We start from the raw sequence: 27,762 nt of genomic DNA, 5'->3' as shown, positions 1-27,762 counted from the left end.
AAGGTGTAGGAGACAGATATTAGCTCATGCTACATGTCAGTGCTTATCAAAGAACCACAGGAGAAATACGTGGGGAGGGGAGCAAATTGTAAAAGCAGAGCAAATAGTGGTCTGCCAATAGAGTGAAGGAGATTAAAGCCAGCAATAAGATGTAATAAGGAGTGTTCGGACAGAGGGTGAGGGCAAAACTGAAAAAAGATTGAGGGAGAGCGACAGGGTATACATCCCTAATGGCACCCTATTCCTTATGTAGTGCACTATATCAGGAATAGGGTGCCATTTGGGACACAGGGCGTCACAGAGAAGAGAGTGTGTTTGAGTGCTGGAGGCTGCAGGGAGAGGGAGACGGAAATGTCAGATGAGTCACAGGCATTCCGCTGAGATGGTGAGGTGGTTTAATATTGTTCCAGAGCCTCCTGCGATGGAGGCTGAAAATATTCACTCATTGTCACCCAAAAACAACAAGCACCTGCAGCCTCATTCCAGTAGAGCTGTCTGGTCCGAATGGGTTGGCGGTACCACTTCCCGTTACTCAGAGAGGTGCTCAGATGATGGTGCAGGGTGCACTAGGGCCACAATGACTTGACTGAGGCTTCCTATATAACAGAGTTTGTTTGTAGCAGACTTGTGGAAGCAAAGCTGTTAAGCAAGCATAGTGACTGTCACACATATCTGTCACACCTACCACTGGAGTATCAAACATTTCACACGCAGGCATCTTTCCACATAATATTGTAGTATGTAGTTTGTAAATGATGAAGACTGGTGGGGTATAAGTACTATCGCGTGTCAATGGGGCCTAAAACCTTGAATCCCACTAATAAATCAAGAACATAAAAACGTGGCACGAGAGCCAGATTCTAATTAAATCATTTAGGAAGAATGCTGGACGTGACAGCTAACCCATTTTAGCGTCCCAGTTAGAGAGAGCCCTACAGCAGAAATAGAAGTGCTGCGCCAGAAGCATTGGCAGGAGCTGAGAGAGACCTGCCCCATAAGAGATGTTAGTATACTCTTAGAAAAAAATGGTTACAAAAGGATTCTTAGGTCATCCCCATTGGAGCACCCTTTTTGTTTCCAGGTAGAACCCTTTTGGGTTCCATGTATACATCTCAATGGAAAAGGTTCTACCTGGGAATAAAAAGCGTTCTTCAAATGGGGACAGCCGAAGAATCCTTTTAGGTTCTAGATAGCACCTTTTTTTCTAAGAGTGTACTGCTCTCTCCCAGGACCCTCCACACCTTCCATGCCAGGAGGCCACTTCCAGGGGGTTAGAGTGAGAGGAGAGGGAGCTTCAATGGTTTAGGTGGGCATGTCTCTGGACAGCAGAGATTATATGAATTATATATCGGTACAGTACAGTCTCTATAGTGGAATTAAAGGCCTGTGTAAAAACGGCTAAGTTGGACAAAGTTCAGACAGGACCTGATACTCTCCTCTGATAATACGATTAATGATGATGCCGGAGAAAATAAACTAAATCAACAGATGCACAGTCTGATCCACCCTAATCCTCTGCTCTGCTCTGTCACATAGCCTTGCTGCAACACTATTGCAACCTAAAGGGAAGAGCCACATTGCAGATTGCTCTGCCATTCATTTTGGGACTGCCATTGATGCATTCTCCCCCTAGGCAGGGAGCTGGTAAGATGAGGTGTGTGGAAAGTGTTTTGTGGTCAGTGATGGAGAGTAGATGTGCTGGACCTGGCTGGCGGTCCAAATTAAGCCCTGGCTGGCGGTCTAAATTAAGACCTGGCTGGCGGTCTAAATTAAGCCCTGGCTGGCGGTCTAAATTAAGACCTGGCTGGCGGTCTAAATTAAGCCCTGGCTGGCGGTCTAAATTAAGCCCTGGCTGGCGGTCTAAATTAAGCCCTGGCTGGCGGTCTAAATTAAGCCCTGGCTGGCGGTCTAAAATAAGCCCTGGCTGGCGGTCTAAATTAAGCCCTGGCTGGCGGTCTAAATTAAGACCTGGATGGCGGTCTAAATTAAGGCCTGGCTGGCGGTCTAAATTAAACCCTGGCTGGCGGTCTATATTAAGCCCTGGCTGCTGCCATTGATCCCGTAGGTGCCTCCCTCCCTGCATCGCTCCAGCTGTGACTGCAGTAAATAGACCTGGGATCGTAAGTGTTTGCAGTGGCAACATGTCAGCAGGAGAGGCTGGGCTTAGCATGGTGTCTTTGTCACAGTGACCAGGACTACTCCCACATCAAACAACACATTAAGCTGCTGCTAGCTCCTGCAAAGAAAACCATGTAGAACCTGTGATAACAGAGCGTCAAAGAGGTTGCACTCTTCGCTGTTGCTCTGTGTCCTGATAGGAGAAGGATTTGACTGACTGAGAATTAAAATTCTACTTGGAGTAAATGTCTGTAATACCTGTACCTCATTGAGTGTAAAAACACTATTTTATGTGTTAAATGGAATGCAGCTGCTTGCTCTCGGCTTTCGTTACAGTGATTCAATCAGTGATGAGCGTGAGCAACAGGGCAAGAGAAAGTGTGTGTGTGCTTGTGTGTGCGTGCGCGAGTGTGTGGCTATTGACACATCTCCCCCCATTGCTCCTCCTTCCACCAGCCAATCCTCTTTTCAGACTTCAGCTCTAGAGTGCCTGAGAACTGGTTGCCAAGGGAACCAAGTGTGTTGACAATGGTAGACAGGTTCCACTCTGTGTTAATCACTGCCTAGCAATAATGGCTGAAAGGGGCCAGGCAGAAGGGCGGCGGGGCAACGGCTAGAGCTTGTCCTTTCAGTAGGAGCAGGGTTATGTCCCAAATGGCACCCTTTTTCCCAAATAGTGGGATACTATACAAGGTTTAGGACTCTATTGGTCATGGCAAAAAGTAATGCACTATATAGGGAATAGTGTGTCATTTAGCACACAGCCCAAGACTCCACTGACCAGGAAAAAAAGCCAAGACTGCTTGTTTATTTAACCAACTGGAAGGAAACATCTCTCTTCCATTTTCACAAAATAATACTGCAGTTCAAAATCGATACTGAGGAAGACGAGGGATGCTTTAAAATCAAGATGTCCATTTCTTTAGGAGAGCTGTGTTTCTAACCAAGGTCTCTTCAGAGTTTACACAATACTGTACTTAGGGCTCTGTAAAATGTATCCTCACTTCAACACTGAGAACGGCACAGAACGAGATCATGTGAGGGGGGACTTGGCAGGCACTTAACAATGCCTTCTCAAATAAGCAGCAAATTAACATTATTTCCTGTTCATGATCCCTGAAGGGTCATTTATCTTATTATACAGTGTCTTGTCCTTACTGTGTATGCGTACACAACAGAGCTGTGAGTACTATTCATCCAAATACATGTTTGTCAGATGTATTGTAGGTTATCGATTGATCATACCTCCTCGGTGTCTGAACATAGGCCTACATAATTGAACTGATTGATCTGGTAGCTGTGCATTAGAAATGCTTCAGATTTGGCACAGAGTAGAGAGTACTAGAAAAAGGGTACTGATGCCATCCAATGCATCTCATATATTAACTGACCATCCTACCGATCCTTGACTTCGGCGATGTCATTTACAAAATAGCATCCAACACTCTACTCCTCGTGAATAAACATTTTGGCTATCGTAGCTGGGACTCTGTTTCATTCAACCATAATCTTACAAATTCTGGGTTGCAGACTGAGCCGTTTAATTGAAGGTCAGTTTATGAACATTGATAACATAATATCCCTCTAGTGGTGTGGGGGCTGTGCTTTGGCAAATGGGTGGGGTTATATCCTTCCTGTTTGGCCCTGTCCTCGGATGGGCCACAGTGTCTCCTGACCCCTCCTGTCTCAGCCTCCAGTATTTATGCTGCAGTAGTTTATGTGTCGGGGGGCTAGGGTCAGTTTGTTATATCTGGAGTCCTATTCGGTGTCCTGTGTGAATCTAAGTGTGCATTCTCTAATTCTCTCCTTCTCTCTTTCTTTCTCTCTCTCGGAGGACCTGAGCCCTAGGACCATGCCCCAGAACTACCTGACATGATGACTCCTTGCTGTCCCCAGTCCACCTGGCCGTGCTGCTGCTCCAGTTTCAACTGTTCTGCCTTATTATTATTCGACCATGCTGGTCATTTATGAACATTTGAACATCTTGGCCATGTTCTGTTATAATCTCCACCTGGCACAGCCAGAAGAGGACTGGCCACCCCACATAGCCTGGTTCCTCTCTAGTTTTCTTCCTAGGCTTTGGCCTTTCTAGGGAGTTTTTCCTAGCCACCGTGCTTCTACTTTTATTTATTTTTTATTTCACCTTTATTTAACCAGGTAGGCTAGTTGAGAACAAGTTCTCATTTGCAACAGTGACCTGGCCAAGATAAAGCATAGCAGTGTGAGCAGACAACACAGAGTTACACATGGAGTAAACAATTAACAAGTCAATAACACATTGCTTGCTGTTTGGGGTTTTAGGCTGGGTTTCTGTACAGCACTTTGAGATATCAGCTGATGTACGAAGGGCTATTTAAATACATTTGATTTGATGGTGAGTGCATCTGAACAGATAGTGTGTGGGTGAAGAGAGAAACGGTACACTGTAGCTAAACCCAGCCTGCTTGGTTTTACAGTGCAGCTGAGCCCAGCATGCTTGGACTTACACTGTAGCTAAACCTAACCTGCTTAATTTGACACTCCCCCCATAACAAGCAACAGCTCTTGTTATCAACAGCTCTTGTAATTTGAACAACTAACCTTACTGATTCGTTATTTTATTGATCATTGCCATGTCACGCTTATTCCAAGACGACCCAGCAAATTAACTTGTTTACCTGGCCATGAGACACTGGTGTCATAATGAATGTCCCAGAGCTTCTTACTGCCTGATAAACGTTCTCTCGCCCACAGAACCTCATCCCGATGTCCTCCCATGACACCTGCTGACAGCTGCACTCTGTCTATGTCCCAAACAACACCCTAGTACCTTTATAGTGCACTACGTTTGAGCAGGGTCTATGGGCTCTGGTCAAAAGTAGTACACTTTATAGGGAATACTGTACCTTTTGGGACAGTCTCTCTTTCCTATTTCACACTCCTCCATCTTCTCACCAAGAGGAGCAGTGTGTGTATCCCAAATGGCACCCTGTTCCCTATATAGTGCACTACTTTTGACCAGGGCCCATTTGAAATGTAGATAAGGGGTTCACGTGGCCCCACTGAGCCACATTGATTGAGAGTCCAGTCATTGTACCTGGGAGGCAGAACTTATACCAACAATGCTGACAACTTTTTCAAACTCTCCAATACACCTACAACCTCACAAGCCATCTTGAACTTCATTATTATTCGACCATGCTGGTCATTTATGAACATTTGAACATCTTGGCCATGTTCTGTTATAATCTCCACCTGGCACAGCCAGAAGAGGACTGGCCACCCCACATAGCCTGGTTCCTCTCTAGGTTTCTTCCTAGGCTTTGGCCTTTCTAGGGAGTTTTTCCTAGCCACCGTGCTTCTACACCTGCATTGCTTGCTGTTTGGGGTTTTAGGCTGGGTTTCTGTACAGCACTTTGAGATATCAGCTGATGTACGAAGGGCTATTTAAATACATTTGATTTGATGGTGAGTGCATCTGAACAGATAGTGTGTGGGTGAAGAAGTCCTGATCCTAGGTCAGCAATCCTACTCTGAAAAGTTGTAGAAATACAGACATTTACATTACATTTACATTTACAGCCCCAGACTCACTCCACTGGCAGAGAAGGAATCAATTCAAAGATGGAGCCCATTATCAAACTGGGAGAGGCGTTGCTAACAGAACCAACCTGCTTAGATAAAGCACCGATGCTATGATGGAAAGTTGGTTATCATGTATCAGGTAACTTCTATTACACATTGATGATAAGTAAAATACACCATGTACTGTTATACATTTGACATAAAACATTTCATTACAAGGAGAAATAAATACACAATTTTCTTATCTGCTCCTGTGTCACTGACAATTAAAGTACTGTACAAATAGGAAGGTACAGTACCAGTCAAAAGTTGACACCTACTGATTCCAAGGTTTTTCTTTATTTGTACTATTTTCTACATTGTAGAATAATAGTGATGACATCAAAACTATGAAATAACACAATAAAAGTGTTAAACAAATCAAAATATATTTTATATTTGAGATTCTTCAAAGTAGCCACCCTTTGCTTTGATGACAGCTTTGCACTCTTGGCATTCTCTCAACCAGTTTAATCAGGTAGTCAGCTGGAATACATTTCAATTAACAGGTGTGCCTTGTTAAAAAGTTAATTTATGGAATTTCTTTCCTTCCTAACCCATTCAGTATGCAGAAGATAGATTATTTGGTAAAAGACCAAGTCCATATTATGGCAAGAACAGCTCAAATAAGCAAAGAGAAACAACAGTCCATCATTACATTAAGACATGAAGTCAATCCGGGAACATTTCAAGAACTTTGAAAATGTATTCAAGTGGAGTCACAAAAACCATCACGTGCTATGATGAAACTGTCTCTTATGAGGACCGCCACAGGAAAGGAAGACCCAGAGTTACCTCTGCTGCAGAAGATAAGTTAAATAGAGTTACCAGCCTTAGAAATTACAGCCCAAATAAATGCTTCACAGAGTTCAAGTAACAGACACAACTGTTCAGAGGAGACTGAATCAGGCCTTTGTGGTCAAATTGCTGCAAAGAAATCACTACTAAAAGCACACCAATAATAAGAAGAGACTTGCTTGGGCCAAGAAACATGAGCAATGGACATTAGATCGGTGGAAATCTGTCCTTTGGACTGATGAGTCCAAATTGGAGATGATTGTGCTTTGTGAGACACAGAGTAGGTGAACGCTTGATTTCCGCATGTGTAGCTCCTACTGTGAAGCATGGAGGTGGTGTGATGGTACATGCAGGTGACACTGTCAGTGATTTATTTAGAATTTAAGGCCCACTTAACCAACATGGCTACCACAGCATTCTGCGGCGATACTCCATCCCATCTGGTTTGCACTTAGTGGGACTATCATTTGTTTTACAACAGGACAATGACCCAACACACCTCCATGCTGTGTAAGGGCTATTTGACCAATAAGGAGAGTAATGGAGTGCTGTATCAGATGACCTGGCCTCCACAATCACCCGACCTCAACCCAATTGAGATGGTTTGGGATGAGTTGGATCACAGAGTGAAGGAAAAGTAGCCAACAAGTGCTCAGCATATGTAGGAACTCCTTCAAGACTGTTGGAAACGCATTCTAGGTGAAGCTGGTTAAGAGAATGCCAAGAGTGTGCAAAGCTGTCATCAAGGCAAAGGGTGGCTACTTTGAAGAACCTAAAATATATTTTCGAATTTTGAAAAACACTTGTTTTCAAGCCTACATGATTCCATGTTTTATTTCATAGTTTTGATGTCTTCTCTATTATTCTACAATGTAGAAAATAGTAAAATGAAGAAAAACCCTTGAATGAGTAGGTGTGTCCAAACTTTTGACTGGTACTGTGTCAGTTTGGTTAGAACATATACAAGGCAAGACTGATGCAAAATGTAGGACCTGAAGTTGATAACAAATTCAGAGATACACTACATGACCAAAAGTATGTGCTCGTCAAACATCTCATCGAGATCGTTGAGATCTCACATCTCAACGTCCTCCCTTCGCTGCTATAACAGCCTCCACTCTTCTGGGAGTGGTTGGAACATTGCCGCGGGGACATGCTTCCATTCAGCCACAAGAGCATTAGTGAGGTCGGGCACTGATGTTGGGTGATTAGGCCTGGCTCACAGTCAGCTTTTCATTTGATCCCAAAGGTTTTCGATGGGGTTTATGTCAGGGCTCTATGCAGGCCAGTCAAGTTCTTCCACACCAATCTCAACAAACCATTACATTTTTTTTTTACCCCTTTTCGTGGTATCCAATTGTCAGTAATTACTATCTTGTCTCATCGCTACAACTCCCGTACGGGCTCGGGAGAGATGAAGGTCGAAAGCCATGCGTCCTCCGAAACACAACCCAACCAAGCGCGCATCCAACCCGGAAGCCAGCCACACCAATGTGTTGGAGGAAACACTGTGCACCTGGCGACCTTGGTTAGCGTGCACTGCGCCCGGCCCGCCACAGGAGTCACTGGTGCGAGATGAGACAAGGATATCCATACTGGCCAAACCCTCTCTAACTCGGACGACATCAGGACAATTGTGCGTCGCCCCCACGGACCTCCCTGTTGCGGCAGGCTGCAACAGAGCCTGGGAACCCAGAGTCTCTGGTGGCACAGCTAGCGCTGCGATGCAGTGCCCTAGACCACTGCACCACCCGGGAGCCCGACAAACCATTTCTGTATGGACCTCTTTTTGAGCACGGGGGCAGTGTCATGCTGAAACAGGAAAGGGTCTTCCCCAAACTGTTACCACCAAGTTGGAAGCACAGGATCATATAGAATGTTATTGTATGCTGTAGCATTAAGATTTCCCTTCACTGAAAACAACCCCATTATTCCTCCTCCAAACTTTACAGTCAGTACTATGCATTCGGGCAGGTAGTGTTCTCCTGGCATCGGCCAGGAGATTCGTCCGTCGGTCTGCCAGATTGTAAAGTGTGATTCATCACTCCAGAGTCCAATGGCGTTGAGCTTTACACCACTCCGGCCAACGCTTAACATTGCGCATGGTGATCTTAAGACTTGAGTGCTGCTGCTCAGCCATGGAAACCCATTTCATTAACCCCCCAATGAACAATTATTGTCCTGACGTTGCTTCCAGAGGCAGTTTGGAACTTGGTAGTGAGTGTTGCAACCGAGAACAGATGATGCTTAAGCGCTATTTTCTTCAGCACTCCCCGGACTTGTGAGCTTGTGTGGCCTACCACTTCGCGACTGAGCCGTTGTTGCTCCTAGACGTTTCCACTTCACAATAACAGCACTTACAGTTAACTGGGACAGCTCTAGCAGGGCAGACATTTGACAAACTGACTTAAGTCACTGAGCTCTTCAGTAAAGCCATTCTACTGCAAATGTTTGTCTATGGAGATTGCATGGCTGTGTGCTCGATTTTAAAACACCTGTCAGTAACAGGTGTGGCTGAAATAGCAGAATCAACTAATTTTAAGGGGTGTCCAAATACTTTTGTAAATATAGTGTACAATTCATTGTTTTTCTTTCAAAGGAAGGGCATTGAAATGTAGTTCTCACAGCACATGACAGAATCATTTCACCAAGACAACATGAGAATAAAACATATCAGTTAGTGTCCAGTCCAGCCATGACCTCTGCTGGAACAGTTCTGACTCTGGATGCGTCCCAAATAGCACCCGGCTCTGGTCAAAAGTAGTGCACTATTTAGGGAATCGGGTTCCATTTATGACACAACCTTGGTCTCAGGCTGGCCTAGGCCTTGTTGATGTAGCCCTCCTTGATCAGGAAGTCGTAGATCTTGCGTGTCTTGTTGACATCAATCTTGATGAGTGCCCGGGCCTGTGCCAGCCGTAGACCACCCTGCCGCCTGCACTCATTCAGCAGGGCCTGCTTGTACTCCAGGTAGGCACCTGGCACCAGACGCACCACCTGGCACAGCTGCAGCCAGCCACAGGAGAGAGCGAGAGACACGCCATGTTACATTAACAAAATGCCAGTCGTGACTGCATCCCAAATACCACTGTATTCCCCATAGAGCAGCACTCTCCAAGCCGTTTTCTGTAGAGGTGCTGTCATGTAGGTTTTCGCTACAACACCAGATTCTGATAATTAGCTTGTTGATAAGCTGAATCAGGTTAGTTACAAACTGGTTTTGGAGCAAAAACCTACAGGAGGACAGCTCTCCAGGAACAGAGTTGGAGCACTGCTATAGAGTATACTACTTTTTTTTTTTTACCAGGGCCTATGAGGAATAGGGTACGATTTAGGACACACTCTCTGTTTAGCCCTCCATTTCCTGCTCTGGTGGGGCTGAGAGCCTTACATCCATAGAGATCCTAGAATTCATATGTAATGGAATGGATTCTGTGTGTACCTCTTTCTCCCTGTCGTTGAGCTTCTCTGTCCCTGGCAGGCCGGTCAGGTTGAGAGGGGCGCTTCTCCTGCCTGTTGCTGTGGAACAATAACACTGTTTAACAGATAAAAAAAAGACTATTCTCTTATTGTTATACATGACAAACTGATGGGTTGACAAAATCAGTTTTGTGAGGAAAATAAAGACAAATATTTATGACAGGCAAATTAGTATAAATATAGCTGTGGAAATGACTGAGTACATAGATGTGTCCTACTTGTCATTCAGTGACCTCCAGTGCACAACGGAAACAGGGAAGATAAAGCTAACAGACAAATAAGCATAACAGTCCTGTACGTTGACTGGATTTCTGGATGAGCATCTCTGAGAATACATTAATGTGACTGCACCTGGGACATTGACAAGAAGAGAGGTAGCGGGGGAAGGAGAGGAAGGGAGGGAGTGGGAAAGGAAGAGAGTCCTTACCTGATGTGGTGATGACAACAGGAGTGATACCAGCATCACTGTGGAAAGAGAAGTGTCACTACAGGCAATGCACACACTTCACTCTCCGGGATCGTTGTCCACAGAGATAATTCATCACTAGCAGTTCTGTTTCTTTTCATTAAGAATAATTATCAGAACACCCAAGAGCTGTGCTTAGGATAAACAAAATGACAAGAACAGCTCTACATTAAAAACAAAAATCAACAATCAAGCACTGCTTGTTGCAGTTAGAGCCAAGCACAGTAATAAACTGCAGAAGTGGGTGGTTTCTCAGTTACAGCCAGGCACTAGTACCCCTGATTCAAATAGTCAACTAATCATCAAGCCATTGATTAGTAGAATCAGGTGGGCTAGTGTTGGACTTAAACATGAACGTACAACCACATGGTCCAGAGGAATGGTTTGTGAAACACTGGACAAAAGGGTAAGAGGACAGGGCTCACATGGAAGCCTGTTTGCTGAGCCACTGCTGGCAGGCCCGTCCATCCTGAATGTACTGCAGCACATCAACTAGCATGGTCCTCTTCCTCCCGTATGTGCTTCACACGCTCATACACCCTGGCACCTGCAGGGGGACACAGAGAAGGGAGGGGGTTACTGGTGCAGTCAGCCCTGGGTCCTGGCTGACACAAGGAAGTCACTAATTAGGCTCTGCCTCTGTCCAAAATTGTACCCTTTTCTTACAAAGTGCATTATTTTTGACCAGCGCTGTATGTGCTCTGGTCAAAAGTAATGCACTAAATAGGGAATAGGGTGCCATTTGGGACACAGATTCTGAGGTGGACTGTCTGGCAGTAGGGGGGACAGGGTTATATGGGTAGACTGGACTCACTGCAGAAAGACTGGATGCATGCTCTCCTGTACTCCTGCAGCCTGCCAATCTCTCTCCTCAGCTCAAACTCCACTAAACGACAAGGATGACATGAGGTCAGAAAGACCTGTCCACTCACCTCACCGGTCTATACTGCAGACAGGGACAGACAGGCGGAGACAGACAGACAGACAGAGAGAGAAACTCTTTATCCCTCAGACCTGTGCCTACCAACATCAGAGGTGAACATCAGATCAGAGTTGTAACCCAGGCAGGCTCTACCTCTACTGCTGCTCTCTCTGACACAAAGGAGTAGTGCCATGCTATCCTGAAGCCCAAGCCCTTTAATCAGAACTAGATGTCTCAGCCCCAGTCATGTGACCTCCAGCAGGCCAGCCGCTGAGATCTGCTGCTTAAGGACAGGAGGTAATCTGATAGGCTCATTACCACAGCGATGAACTTAGTGTTACCAAGTTTATTAAAGACAAGGGATTATAGGATGTGTGACTGTGGAGGGAGAAGGGTTGGAAGAAACTGAATTCTGTAGGTGTGAACATCAAATGACTACTGTGTGTGCACATTATAATGTCATACTCACATGCATGACTCTCTATGAACTTGTCATGTTCGATAGGGCCCACCACCCTGGCGAAACATCTCATAGCATCATACAGATCCTGTACCTCCTTAGGGTAGCGATGCTCCAGGACTGGAAGATAAAAACACAATGGTCACGAGATGTAGCTGTAATTGTAGAGCAGGACTGCCCAAACCTCTTCCTGGAGATCTACCGTCCTGTAGGTTCAGTCTAACACTACATACCCAACTCAGCCAGTTAAGGTCTTGGTGAGCAGCTAATAAGTAGAATGAGGTGGTAAATTAGAGTTGGACTGTAAACCTGGTAGATCTCCAGGAAGAGGGTCTGGAAGCCCTGTTGTAGAGGATATGACAGCAGTGATCTGTATCACATTCAATCTTGGTAGATTAGAGGCTTTTGAGGAACACCAGAGGAGAACATGTCCAGACATTGCACATTGAGTGACCCTCTTGCATCACTGAGATAACCTGCTGTGGCCATGAATGGTTTAAAAGCTCCCCCGATGGGCATTTGAACATAACAAGATTCAACAACTGGAGACAAACTCAACAAGTTCCACAGACATATGACCAACATAAATGGAATGTGTCCTTGAACAAGGGGGAGGGGGGGGGGGGTTAAAATCAAAAGTAACAGTCAGTATCTGGTGTGGCCACCAGCTGCATTAAGTACTGCAGTGCATCTCCTAATGGACTGCACCAGATTTGCCAGTTCTTGCTGTGAGATGTTACCCCACTCTTCCACAAAGGCACCTGCAAGTTCCCGGACATTTCTGAGGGGGAATAGCCCTAGCCCTCACCCTCGGATCCAACAGGTCCCAGACGTGCTCAATGGGATTGAGATCCAGGCTCGTCGCTGGCCATAGCAGAAAACTGACATTCCTATCTTACAGGAAATCACGCACAGAACAAGCAGTGTCACTGGTGGCATTGTCATGCTGGAGGGTCATGTCAGGATGAGCCTGCAGGAAGGGTACCACATGAGGATGTCTTCCCTGTAACACACAGCGTTGAGATTGCCTGCAATGACAACAAGCTCAGTCCAATGACGCTATTACACACCGCCCCAGACCATGACGGACCTTCCACCTCCAAATCGATCCCGCTCCAGAGTACACGCTCATTCCTTCGACGATAAACGCGAATCCGACAATCACCCCAGGTGAGACAAAACCGCGACTCATCAGTGAAGAGCACTTTTTGCCAGTCCTGTCTGGTCCAGCGATGGTGGGTTTGTGCACATAGGCGACGTTATTGCCGGTGATGTCTGGTGAGGACCTGCCTTACAACAGGTCTACAAGCCCCCAGTCCAGCCTCTCAGCCTATTGCGAACAGTCTGAGCACTGATGGAGAGATTGTGCGTTCCTGGTGTAACTCGGGCAGTTGTTGCCATCCTATACCTGTCCCGCAGGTGTGTTGTTCGGATGTATTGTTCCTGTGCAGGAGTAACACGTGGTCTGTCACTGCGAGGACGATCAGCTGTCCATCCGGTCTCCCTGTAGCACCGTCTTAGGCATCTCACAGTACAGACATTGCAATTTATTGCCCTTACCACATCTGCAGTCCTCATGCCTCCTTAAAGCATGCCTAAGGCACGTTCACGCAGATGAGCAGGGACCCTGGACATCTTTCTTTTGGTGTTTTTCCAGAGTCAGTAGAAAGGCCTCTTTAGTGTCCTAAGTTTTCATAACTGTGACCTTAATTGCCATCTGTAAGCTGTTAGTGTCTTAATGACCGCTCCACAGGTGCATGTTCGTTAATTGTTTATGGTTCATTGAACAAGCATGGGAAACCATGATTAAACCCTTTACAATTAAGAGCTCTGAAGTTATTTGGATTTTTACAAATTATCTTTGAAAGACAGGGTCCTGAAAAAAGGGACTTTTTTTTCTTCTTCTGAGATATATATATTTATTGAGTGAACTCTCGTGACTTTGCAGACATGGTGATTTCTACATGATATATTCTGTACACAGTGAATGTGGGGGTAGTATGACAGCAAGCTCAAGGCTGGCACAGCTTTGTCTATCTGCAAGCTGGCAGCAAGAGTTCCTCATTGATTTAGTGGCTGTACAGTGATGAAAACGTGTCTGACATGCACACACAGGTAGAGTCAATGTCCTGCGGAGTCAAATATTTGAGACACTCCATAACAGGAATGGGCTGGATTGGTGGTCCTGAGGTACTGATGCCTATAAGAAGAGTGAGACGGTTTGTTCAAACTGCCTGGAGCAACAGCATGATCAGCCTAGGCACGACACTGTGAGCCTCCCAGGCTTGGACACGGCTTCCATTACCTTATGACTAACACACACACACAACACACACACACACACACACACACACTTTGACAGTCTCCATGACAACCACGCTGCAGCTCTACCGCAACTCTGGGTTCTCTTTTGTCTTGAAAGACTAACGAGATCGGAGGAGAGATGGGGAGGAGGGCCGTAGTGACTGGAGACTGGTAAATAAAACATAAGGGTGTCCTTTTCTACCCCTAAAACTACAGCCAATTTCCCAGAGCATCACCTGGAGATAACACTGCACTGGGCAGTAATGGAAAAAGAGGAACCAATTGTATAAATCTATTCAGGGAGTCTCTTGCAGTCCCATCTCCCATGAATAAAAAGCGGGACACAAAAATGTATTATATTACCAAGCTAGATGAAAAACTGCCCATGGAGAGGGGATCAATAAGAGCTCACAAATTTCCAATACAGTTGGTCATTAGACCTGCAGTGTTCATTTCATAGGCATCTATTCATAGTGGAGCAATAATTATGCTGCGACATGCTCTGGCACACATTGCACTGGGCTATTCTCAGCTTCCAGCATAAATAAAAGCACAGGCAGTGCCTCCAGGGTCCCTCGGGTTACTGTTGATCATTATTGCAACAGTTGTTTACATACATTATGTATCCATGGTTGTATACTCAGTCTGGGTGTTATAGTAATGCCTGGACTCCTGGTTGTTCTGCAGCCCAGTTCTAATCTGTTAGTACTTACTCTGGAACTTCCACAGATTTATCAGTCCATGGTCCCTGATGATCCTGTAAGACAACATTAAGACACCCAAGTCAAATATATGGATACGTTCATCTGTGAATACCAGCCAATTCTCAGGCCGGTAGAGAGAGTGAAAGCAGCAGAGAGTTTAGACTGACATTTATTGAATGAGTGATGGTACCTTATATCTGCTAAACCTGAACCACATACACTACATGACCAAAAGTATGTGGCCACCTGCTCGATAACCGTCTCATTCCAAAATCATTGGCATTAATATGGATTTGTTCCACCCCCCTTTTCTGCTAAAAGCAGACTCCACTCTTCTGGGAAGGTTTTCCACTAGATGTTGAAACATTGGCCTCAAAGGTAGCAAATCCCCGCAGCAGAAGAGCATTTGTGCACGGGGGCATTGTCATGCCGACACAGGAAAGGGCCTTCCCCAAACTGTTGCTACCAAGTTGGAAGCGCAGAATAGTCTAGAATGTCATTGTATGCTGTAGCGTTAAGATTTCCCTTCACTGGAACCAAGGGGCCTAGCCCGAACCATGAAAACAGCCCCAAACCATTATTCCTCCTCCACCAAAAACTTTAGTTGGCTTTATGCATGTGGACAGGTAGCATTCTCCTGGCATCCGCCACACAGATTCGAATGTCGGACTGCCAGATGGTGAAGTGGGATTCATCACTCCAGAGAACGCATTACCACTGCTCCAGAGTCCAATGGTGGTGAGCTTTACACCACTCAGCAGATGCTTGGCATTGCGCATGGTGATCTTAGGCTTGTGTGCAGCTGGAAACAAATTTCATGAAGCTCCTGAGTCCCGACAGACAGTTCTTGTGCAGAGGTTGCTTGGAACTCGTTAGTGTGGCAACCAAGAACAGACGATTTTTAAGCACTAAGCGATTCAGCACTCAACAGTCGTGTTCTGTGAGCTTGTGTGCCCTACCACTTCGCAGCTGAGCCTTTGTTGCTCCTAGACGTTTCCACTTCACAATAACACAAGTGACCGAGGCAGCTCTAGCAGGGCAGAAATTTGACGAACTGACTTGTTGAAAGGTGGCATCCTATGACAGTGACACATTGAAAGTCACTGTCTTCAGTAAGGCCATTCTACTGCCAATGTTTGTCTATGGAGATTTTATTTTTTTACACCTTTATTTAACTAGGCAAGTCAGTTAAGAACAAATTCTTATTTTCAATGACGGCCTTGGAACAGTGGGTTAACAGTCCAACGCTCTAACCACTAGGCTACCCTGCTGCCCCGCATGGCTGTGTGCTCAATTCTATACACCTGTCAGCAACAGGTGGATGAAATAGCCAAAACCACTAATTTAAAAGGGGTGTCCACATACTTTTGTATATATAGTATAGCTTGAAGGTATGGTTGTGAGAACAGCTTTGCAACAAGTAGGATTCCTATGCTGTGAAACAGGACCTGACAGTGGGGCTTACAGAGTTTGAACTATGTGGCCTGCAAGTCAAGAGTCACTGCTTTGGGCCTCTGCCATGTCACCACCTCGGGGTGGGGGTCATTGGGCAGACTAGCAGTGTTACATCCCAAATGGCCCCCCTAGTCCCTACATAGTGCACTACTTTTGACCAGGGTCCAGCAAAATTAGCGCACTATGTAGAGAATAGGGGGCCATTTGAGAGGAGACAAACATGCACGGTCCTGGGCGCTCTGGCCAGCTAACATACAATACACACCCCACATGCCATACCACAGAGTTAGGGGAGTAGCAACTCATTATGTTTGATTTAGTGATGGATGTATTACCACATGAATGGACTGACCACCGTGGCCAAGACCAGTACCGACACATACTGAAGGGGGCTGAGGACGGAGTTTGACAATTCATCAACGTCTCAAATCTAAAAAATAAAAACAGAGCGACTTACAAATTGGTGCATTCACCTTATGACATCCAGTGGAACAGCCACTTTACAATAGTGCATCTAAATATGTTAAGGGGGGGAGGGGGGGGTGAGAAGGATTACTTTATCCTATCCTAGGTATTCCTCAAAGAGGTGGGGTTTCAGGTGTCTCCGGAAGGTGGTGATTGACTCCGCTGTCCTGGCGTCGTGAGGGAGTTTGTTCCACCATTGGGGAGCCAGAGCAGCGAACAGTTTTGACTGGGCTGAGCGGGAACTGTACTTCCTCAGTGGTAGGGAGGCGAGCAGGCCAGAGGTGGATGAACGCAGTGCCCTTATTTGGGTGTAGGGCCTGATCAGAGCCTGGAGGTACTGAGGTGCCGTTCCCCTCACAGCTCCGTAGGCAAGCACCATGGTCTTGTAGCGGATGCGAGCTTCAACTGGAAGCCAGTGGAGAGAGCGGAGGAGCGGGGTGACGTGAGAGAACTTGGGAAGGTTGAACACTAGACGGGCTGCGGCGTTCTGGATGAGTTGTAGGGGTTTAATGGCACAGGCAGGGAGCCCAGCCAACAGCGAGTTGCAATAATCCAGACGGGAGATGACAAGTGCCTGGATTAGGACCTGCGCCGCTTCCTGTGTGAGGCAGGGTCGTACTCTGCGGATGTTGTAGAGCATGAACCTACAGGAACGGGCCACCGCCTTGATGTTAGTTGAGAACGACAGGGTGTTGTCCAGGATCACGCCAAGGTTCTTAGCGCTCTGGGAGGAGGACACAATGGAGTTGTCAACCGTGATGGCGAGATCATGGAACGGGCAGTCCTTCCCCGGGAGGAAGAGCAGCTCCGTCTTGCCGAAGTTCAGCTTGAGGTGGTGATCCGTCATCCACACTGATATGTCTGCCAGACATGCAGAGATGCGATTCACCACCTGGTCATCAGAAGGGGGAAAGGAGAAGATTAATTGTGTGTCGTCTGCATAGCAATGATAGGAGAGACCATGTGAGGTTATGACAGAGCCAAGTGACTTGGTGTATAGCGAGAATAGGAGAGGGCCTAGAACAGAGCCCTGGGGGACACCAGTGGTGAGAGCGCGTGGTGAGGAGACAGATTCTCGCCACGCCACCTGGTAGGAGCGACCTGTCAGGTAGGACGCAATCCAAGCGTGGGCCGCGCCGGAGATGCCCAACTCGGAGAGGGTGGAGAGGAGGATCTGATGGTTCACAGTATCGAAGGCAGCCGATAGGTCTAGAAGGATGAGAGCAGAGGAGAGAGAGTTAGCTTTAGCGGTGCGGAGCGCCTCCGTGATACAGAGAAGAACAGTCTCAGTTGAATGACTAGTCTTGAAACCTGACTGATTTGGATCAAGAAGGTCATTCTGAGAGAGATAGCGGGAGAGCTGACCAAGGACGGCACGTTCAAGAGTTTTGGAGAGAAAAGAAAGAAGGGATACTGGTCTGTAGTTGTTGACATCGGAGGGATCGAGTGTAGGTTTTTTCAGAAGGGGTGCAACTCTCGCTCTCTTGAAGACGGAAGGGACGTAGCCAGCGGTCAGGGATAAGTTGATGAGCGAGGTGAGATAAGGGATAATAGGCTAGTGTCAGTAGACTGTTGTGTTACTATCACATTTCCAATTTTGGAAAGCAATTAAATGTTCTTGTGGAAACATTTGCAGAGTGTTATAGGTATATGATGAAGGGCAAAGATTCTAAGATATTTGAGGCCATCTAGTGGCTGAATAAGCCCCTAACAACAGAGTTAAAACATTTCAACTTACTTCTACCTCTCTCCTTTAACCTTGAATGGTATATGTCAACAACAGCCATCTTCAACGCTAGATTGAACCAGAAACATGTCAGACAAAGCAATGAGAATATTTTGTACAATAAACATACACTTCCAATCTCTATTGAAAGCAGGGTTGGAATTTACTTTCAATTCAAATATAGCACTATCAACACTATCACTATTGTTTAGCCAGAAACATAATTTTGGTAAATAATGGATAACTTAATGGATAACTTAAGAGTCAATATTATAATAATATGCATTACTCAGAATGGATGACAGCACAATTAACACCAATATCTTACCATTATTTCATACTTGTGATCACTCATGTTTCTTTAACTCAAACCCTCTGGTAAAACACTGAAACATATTTTTTTTGGGGGGGTGGGGGGGGTAGTGTCAGTGGAGTTCTAGTTAATGTATTAACAGTCTTATGCGCATGCCAGAGGATGTGCACCCCTCACCTGGAGACATAGAAGGTAAGGTGAGGGTCCACACTCAGCACATTTTATGTAGGGTTCCACCAGGTTAGATGAGCAACCTCGACATGGGTGCTTGTCAGAAGGGTCATCTGAAAAGAAGTCAAGAGTAATGTCCAAAACTGGCCAATTCTACTGGTAACTATATGCAGACGTTAGCAACTAGAAATCTTCTGGTAAAATCTGTATTATTGGTCAGATTTAACGCAAGCATCACAGGTTTAGCAGTAGCTAACGTTGGCTAACAGAACGTGCAATCAGAAAGTAGTCAGTGACTTTTTCCACATTGTTACGTTACAGCACCATTGTAAAATTCATTAAATTGTTTTTCCCCCCTTCATCAATCTACTCACAATATACCATATTGACAAAGCAAAAACAGGTCTAGAATTTTTAGCAAATGTATCAACAATAAACTGAAATATCACATTTACAAGTATTCAGACCCTTTACTCAGTTGAAGCACCTATAGCAGCAATTACAGCCTCAAGTCTTCTTGGGTATGATGCTACAAGCTTGGCGCACCTGAATTTGGGGAGTTTCTCCCATTCTCCTCTGCAGATCCTCTCAAGCTCCGTTAAGATGGCGCGTCGCTACACAGCAATTTTCGACCTCACGGCTTGGTTTTTGCCCTGACATGCACTGTCAACGGTGGGACATTATATAGACAGGTGTGTTCCTTTCCAAATCAATTTACCGCAGGTGGACTCCAATCAAGCTGTAGCAACATCTCAAGGATGATCAAGTTCGACAGGATGCACCAGACCTCAATTTCATTTGTTTGTGTTGATTGATGAAGGAAAACAATTTAATTTTAGAATAAGGCTGTAACGTAACAAAATATGGGAAAAGTCAAGGGGTCTGAATACACTAACTAGCAAGCTAGCGTAGGCCCTTCAAGTAGGAAGCTAGCTGACAATTATGTAGCTAACAGAGATGCATTGGTTAGCTAGCTACAATAGCTGGTTGAATCGATTAGCTACCCGAGGGCAAATACATAGTTAGCTAAAATGGATAATTGTTCGCTAGCTGGGCTAGCCTTCTATCTAGCTATATGTAGCTAATGTTGCGTTAGTGCGACGAGCTGAGCAGATAGTTAGATGGAAAACCATATCTCGTGCAAACTCGTTTTCAGCCGTGTTTGTGCGCTGTTTCTATCTGTGCAATTTAGTCAACACTTACTTCCAAAACATGCCAAGCGGTCCATAAGGTCAGCCAATCAGCTGAAGCCAGAATATGTTGTTTGTTGCCAATGTATTGCTTCGCGTTCGATTCAGCGTGTCTGAAAAGGCAGCATTTGCGCAACTTTGTTGATTTCCTCAGGCTGGATGGATGCAATGCATTCGCGCAAACGCTGCACCGTTCATGCTCAAAAGTAAAGCATTTTTTTAAGGTTAACTAATCTATTGGAAAACACCGATTATCTGCAACCAGAGTTGGACAGCAATATGTGTTTTTTATGATTTTGAGTGGAACATGAAAATACCATCCCATTGAGAGAATGCCAAGAGTGTGCAAAGCTCTCATCAAAGCAATGGGTGGCTACTTTGAAGAATCTGGAATATAACATATCTTTTGATTGGTTTAACACTTTTTGTAGTTACTGAATGATTCCATATATGTTCTTTCATAGTTTTGATGTATTCAATATTATTCTACAATGTAGAAAATAGTCAAACTTTTGACTGGTACTATATGTATATACATTCTTTTTCTTCTAACTCTACCACCCCTCCTCTAATTGGAGTAAACTAATGAACACATTTTTCAGTATTACTTTAGTGCCTTGTTGTAAACAGGATACATGTTTTTGGAATATTTTATACTGTACAGGCTTCCTTTTCACTCTGTCATTTAGGTTAGTATTGTGGAGTAACTAAAATGTCAGTTCTCCTATCACAGCCATTAAACTCTTAACTGTTTTAAAGTCACCATTGGCCTCATAGAAAAATCCCTGAACATTTTCCCTCCTCTCCAGCAACTGAGTTAGGAAGGACGCCTATACCTTTGTAGTGATTAGGTGTATTGATACACACTCCAAAGGATTTGAGTCCCTGGCAGCGTAGTGTGTTACTGATGGTAGGCTTTGTTACTTTGGTCCCAGCTCTCTGCAGGTCATTCACTAGGTCCCCCCGTGTGGTTCTGGGATTTTTGCTCACCGTTCTTGTGATCATTTTGACCCCACGGGGTGAGATCTTGCGTGGAGCCCCAGATCGAGGGAGATTACCAGTGGTCTTGTATGTCTTCCATTTCCTAATAATTGCTCCCACAGTTGATTTCTTCAAACCAAGCTGCTTACCTATTGCAGATTCAGTCTTCCCAGCCTGGTGCAGGTCTACAAATTTTTTTCTGGTGTCCTTTGACAGCTCTTTGGTCTTGGCCATAGTGGAGTTTGGAGTGTGACTGTTTAAGGTTGTGGACAGGTGTCTTTTATACTGTTAACAAGTTCAAACAGGTGCCATTAATACATGTAACGACTGGAGGACAGAGGAGCCTCTTAAAGAAGAAGTTACAGGTCTGTGAGAGCCAGAAATCTTGCTTGTTTGTAGGTGACCAAATACTTATTTTCCACCATCATTTGCAAATAAATTCATTAAAAATCCTACAATGTGATTTTCTGGATTTTTTTTCTTCTCATTTTTTTCTGTCATAGTTGAAGTGTACATATGATGAAAATTACAGGCCTCTCATCTTTTTAAGTGGGAGAACTTGCACAATTGGTGGCTGACTAAATACTTTTTTGCCCCACTGTATAGCTAGTAATGGCATAGTCTTAGCACTGTCTGGTAACAAACCCAACAATCTGCAACAATCTGATTCATTCTGGAGTACAGAGACATTACTAGCTTAACTATAAGAAAGTGTTTGACCTGTGGAATGTCCATGTCCTCTTTTTCTTCTTTTCAGGTCAGTGGGGTCATCAGAGTCCAGGTTCAGGTCAGCGGGGTCATCTACTCCTGGGCTACTGCCCCTACTGGGTTGTAGGGTTGTAGGAGGTCCCAGGGTAAGCAAAGTGCCTCTACTGGGTTGTAGGAGGTCCCAGGGTAAGCAGAGTGCCTCTACTGGGTTGTAGGAGGTCCCAGGGTAAGCAGAGTGCCTCTACTGGGGTGTAGGAGTAACAGGAGTAACATCTTCTGGCTCTGCTACCTGCTTACAGTGGGAGGCGTGGATCCAGGTGTCTTTCCCTAAGCACTTTACCACCGTTGGGCTTGTGAGGGAGATTTGGGTGCTGTGGTCCGCATGTGGACTAAGTCCAGTTTTACTGACTGGGGTGGAACGCATTGAAAACAAGGCTATGGGTAGTGTATCCACCCAGGTAGTCCTGGGTGAGCACATATTTTTGCCAGTTTATTTTTCCGAACGCCATTGTTGTGTTCTACAAGTCCAGAATTTTCCGGTTGAAACGGAGGGGGGGGGGGGGGGGGGGGGGTATACTAGACTTTGTGGTATACTGAATCGTGGAACAATATCATGTAGCAGGCATTAAGCCACAGTCTTTGCTTCCTTATTTAATGTGGGGAAGGCTTCAAGCCACACTGTGATTCATGCATCCAAGGTAACACAACAGTGCCAGTTAAATAAAAATAAACAAATCTGAGCAACAAATGACATTTGAATTACAACCCTTGATAACTCATAAGGGAATACTTTTATATAATACAGGAATTCAAGGAATAGTCAAATAGACTAGAGACAGGTTTCCCTCATTCGGGACAGCGGTCCCTCGCTCTCTCCTTCTCACAATCCAAATCACAATTAGAACTACTGATCAATTATAAACTTCTTCATAATTCTCAGTGTTTACATAATACATTTAAATTTCAACCAATGTCCCTGATCTTTCTAGCGAGGGTGAACAGATCAGAAAGTCAGAACAGAGGTCATTCAAAACCTGTTCTTTGAGTCTGTTCTTTAACTTTTCTTTCCCTTTACTTCAGACTCATTATTGTAAAACATTTCAAAGATTCTCTATAGCAGGTTTACATTGGGTTTTTCAGTACATTTCTCATCAGGAGAACTTACATGTGTTCATCCAAAATTCAGACAATAGATACTTTAAGGTACATCCTTTTTAACCTGTGAAGAACCTACTAAAACAAAGTAGAAACACTCACAATAAACAAGACACGGTTTTAACACCACAAACAAATATTTTTGTTAGAGGGGTGGTGTGTGTATGCAGATGTGTGTTTGGTAAAACCATGTGCAAGAACAAACAAATGGCCAGGCCTTACGTAATTTGGAGCTCCCTTAACAGCCGGATACAGGTACCTTTATAATTTATAGTAATGCAGAGTCTCATAGAATTCGTTACTACTATGCCTAGATGTACCACCCTCCATTTTTCAGTGGAGCTTACTGCATTTTGGGCATGAAGCCTTGATAAAACCATGTGTATACATAATCATACTGGAGACACATCAGGTGATACAGGGTCCATTAAGCAGAATAGGCACCTTCTAAAGTAAAACAAAATACTTTAACTAGGACTATGAAATAGTGAAGAAAGATTTTAAAGATTATATTATTTTATGGCTTATATTTCTTGTCGTGGTTGATAAATAACACCTGAGGACATTCCAAACAACACCTACATCCACTGACAAAAAGTGTTTAAAAAAATCCCTTTCAGGATCCACATTCTGGTGTTTTTACGGTAAAGGACACATGACCTTATATTTAATGCCTTTTTGTAATCCACATTTTACACTAAATAAGAACTGATATTTCCTGGGGACAGAAAATTGTAAGATTGACCCAGGTAGCTAACATTAGCTAGCTATGCATCTATGTTAATTAGCTAAAGTAGTGAGACGAGCTGAGCCGTAAGCTAGTTCGATGGATAATGCCTTGATCACACCTGCAGTGTTATTGAGCAAAATGGTACGCATCATCATCTTGAAATGTGTGCTACAAAACTTCAACATTCACCTTCTGCTGCCCTTTCTGTCAAGCCCTCTATGCATACAGTTTGACGCATATCTTCGATAAATCCAACTTAAAATGCCTCAGTCACACCAACAGCTTCATTGCGTTTTAGTACAACACCAGAAGTACATTCATTTCCAATGGAATGTTGTATTTGACTTACAGCATTGCGTTGCAGAGGCAGTTGCAGTGCGTTCTGTGTGGTGCATACGTACATATGAGTCAAACTGTATGTGTAGACGGCTTGACAAAAATGGTTGCAGAAGGTGAACTTTTGTTGCACACATATCTAGACAATGCACAATGATGCTGTCAGTGTGATCAAGGCGATAATATTATGGCTAGTTCATGCTCATATGTAAAGAATTTTGAAAGCTAACTAATCAGAAAAAAATATTATCTGCAATCAGAGTGGAATCACCAAAACACTCTTGGTGTTTTTATGATTTTGACTGGAACATGAAAAGGCCATCTCACTGCATAAGTAATAGCAAATATTTACTTAAATACAAAAACATACATTTCCTAGCTACCACACACACACATGCTTATACACACACACACATCTTAAAAGCAGCAGAAAATAGCAGCAGAAATGTTTTCAAAAGCAGCCTCTTCCTTCACTTAATCTCTTCTTCCAAGGCTACTGGAGCTTTTCATACCTGATGTTATGACTGCTGCAACAGGACAGAACAGGTTAGAAGCACTCATGAAATGACAGATGATTATATCTGACAGAGTGACTCATTTGGTAAACACCACCACAGTTTAATCTCAGTTTTAGATCTATGATAGATCAGTCGTAAAATGATGGTGTGCTTTCTGCATGGTATCATTTCATTTATCGGTGGCTGTGAATTCACACTTGGGGATTCTTGTGTACGTTATGTAATATAAATATGTTTACTAATGTTGCTGCTCTGTGTGCCTCCATTCTGTTTGAGCTATAACTAGATACCTTGCTTGATTGAAGGTATGGTTGTGCTTTTGTTCCCTCACTATCGTGAAACCCTACAATCATTGAAGAAGCTGGTGTTGAGGTGAATGCTGTGAGGAAGAGCCATCGGTATGAGGTAGAGCTGCCTGAAAACAGTCTGGAGATGATCCTATTGAGATGAAGCCTAGACGAGGATGTATATCCACACCCGCCACCCCAGCCTGAAATGGGACCACCGCTGTTGTGAGGAGATCAGAATATATTGAAGGTAAAGTGATAACAATATATATGACATGATACCATACAATGTTCACAGGCGGCAATTAGTATGATTATGAAATCTCAAAACTTTAAGACAAACTAGTAGACTGAATACTTTCTAGTAGGCCATTTTAATTCCACTAGCTTTACTTACTGCTATTTACAGGCACAGTTGATTCCACGTGGTTGTTCTGAATTCCAAAAAAAAAAGTAGACCTAGGTATAAAATATTGGTTCATTTTTCAAGACATCTTAAGGTTCCTTACCATCACAATTCCAATCACTAAAACAAATACACAGACAACTCACAAGGCTGTAATGTTCCATTTCCAAGGAAGATTTTTTTTTTTCATAATACACCTCTGTCTTGGTGCCAGATTGGTCTTCTTTACATTGTTGTGGCATCTAGAATTGTTTTGATGTTACAGCAACTATAAGCTAATTGAGTTACACATTAATTTAATATGTTATTGTAACATTTGAAATTCAGTGATGAGTAGTTGGACTGTTCTGTAGTTTAGTAGTTGAAACCAATACCGTTAGAGGTTGGTGAGGATGGCAATTGTTATGATTCTGACCCTCAGAGGGGCCAGCATCTTGATTCTTCTCATGCTGTTCCTCACTCTGGGTCTGCAACATCACAAAATGCATTCATAACTTTAATATCCTCTGTACTGAATAAAACATAATGGAAGTGAAAAACTAAGTCTCAAACAAGCTTGAGGGTCAATTTACTCAACTCAATGAACTTTGTAGCAGTTTTGGGTGTGTTGGCTACCTTGGCCAAAACTGATTTCAGCTGTCGTCTCAGTGTCATGTTCTGACTTTAGTTCCTTTGTTTTGGTATGGTCAGGGCGTGAGTTCTTTTTTCTATAATTTGGAAATTCTGTGTTTGGCCTGGTATGGTTCTCAGAGGCAGCTATCAATCGTTGTCCCTGATTGAGAACCATACTTAGGTAGCCTGGTTTCACCTTTGAGTTGTGGGTGATTATTTTCTGTTCTGTGTTTTGCTTCACCGTTCAGGACTGTTCGTTTGTCATTTTATTGTTTTTGTTCAAGTGTTCATTAATCGTATTGAATACAATATGGACACTTACCACGCTGTGCATTGGTTTGACATTTCTTACTCCTCGTCAGAGGAGGACGAAGACAAGCGTTACACATAGGCTCTTCCCTGTGCTATGCCCTGAGGGATGAATGTTCGCTATAGCCTGCAGTTTTGTTAAACCTCCCGTCTACACTATTGTGTAAAATTACCAAATATTGTGGATTTATAGCAAACATTCTATACGGTTTCGTTATTAGCTTGCACTTGTTGAGTAGCATAACACAAACATACTGTTGACCTCCTAGACAAAAATCAGCATGCATGTATTCCCCATGTTTTGTATTCGGTGTGAATGTGGAAAGGGATTTCCCACAAACCTACGTCAGTACGTTGACTGTACGTTTGGCGTCACTGTGCATCGTTTCCTTAACCTTAACTCTTAGTATTTAGTAACTATGTAACAAACCGTATATATTTTTAAGACAGTTCTGTCTTTTGAATATTTAACTTTAACTGATTGGAACCATACAATTCATCAGCTTCCTTACCTTGGGGTGGTTCTCTAATCCAAACTTAAAGTCTTGTTGACATGAATCCTTGAGTAAGTTACTTACTGTGCCAAATGTTGTTCATTGTCCTATTCCAGAGTCAAATAAGGCTGTATATGCTATGTCTGGGAGCTTTTGAAAAAGTCTTCCAACTAAAACCTGTTTCGCTTGAAGGAGTGTCCTCCTTCAATGATAGATAAAAGAGGAAGACACTTATGGGATATGTAAATGACTGCATTATTACTCATTGCACTATTTAACTCATGCCAAACATATGTTCTGGTTTCATAAAATTGACAGCTCTGTGCGGTGGTGCCTAGTTTCCATTTGTCTCATGGCTGAGTCAAAGCTGCAGCTAGTCATGTTGCAAGAGGAAAGGGAACATTGTTCAGAAGTGAACCACCATAATCATCATTATTGAGAAACAAACATAATTTTTATTTAATAAACCTAGCTTGTATTGACACTAGGATTGTGAGACCAGGAGAGCACTGTGGAACCATTGATATTTTGCTGATCATCATTCATTATTTCATTTGAATAATATGAATAATATCAGAGTAGTATTTGTTGAAGGCATGAGAAACAAACAAGTTAACATACATAACTCCAACTTCAACCTTTATGGTAAACTAATTGTCTGTCCTTCTGTGACCATTCTTCTTCTCGCCACAAGGTGAGGATCTCATACCACTCCTGAAGTCAAATGAGAAAATGGCACAGCACAGTGGTCACACACACACACACACACACACACACACACAAACAAACGGTTTTGACTTGAGGTTATTATTTATAGGGGTGCCAGGTAGGTTGTGCCTACCAGAGAAAACATTAGTTTCTCCTTTTAGTTTGGGTGGGAATGAGTCCCATCTGGTCCGTCAAGTCTACACCAATACAAAGGACGTATGTAAAAGTCAGGATGGAAATAAACTTTTCATAAACCCTTAAAACATTGAAAATAACTTCAAAAACAATTATATTCTGTTGCGTGGGTTGTATTAGCAACAACAATGATTACACACATATATAA

The 27,762-nt window shown here is 43.9% G+C and overlaps 1 pseudogene; it reads right to left on the bottom strand.

The window, feature by feature from the left end:
• Window positions 1-8,963: 8,963 nt before the first annotated feature.
• Window positions 8,964-20,326, bottom strand: LOC124006386 (annotated as a pseudogene).
• Window positions 20,327-27,762: the final 7,436 nt, after the last annotated feature.

Source organism: Oncorhynchus gorbuscha, linkage group LG19, assembly GCF_021184085.1.
Source record: "Oncorhynchus gorbuscha isolate QuinsamMale2020 ecotype Even-year linkage group LG19, OgorEven_v1.0, whole genome shotgun sequence".
NCBI classification, from domain to species: Eukaryota; Metazoa; Chordata; class Actinopteri; order Salmoniformes; family Salmonidae; genus Oncorhynchus; species Oncorhynchus gorbuscha.
This window is presented reverse-complemented; position numbering and strand designations above follow the sequence as displayed.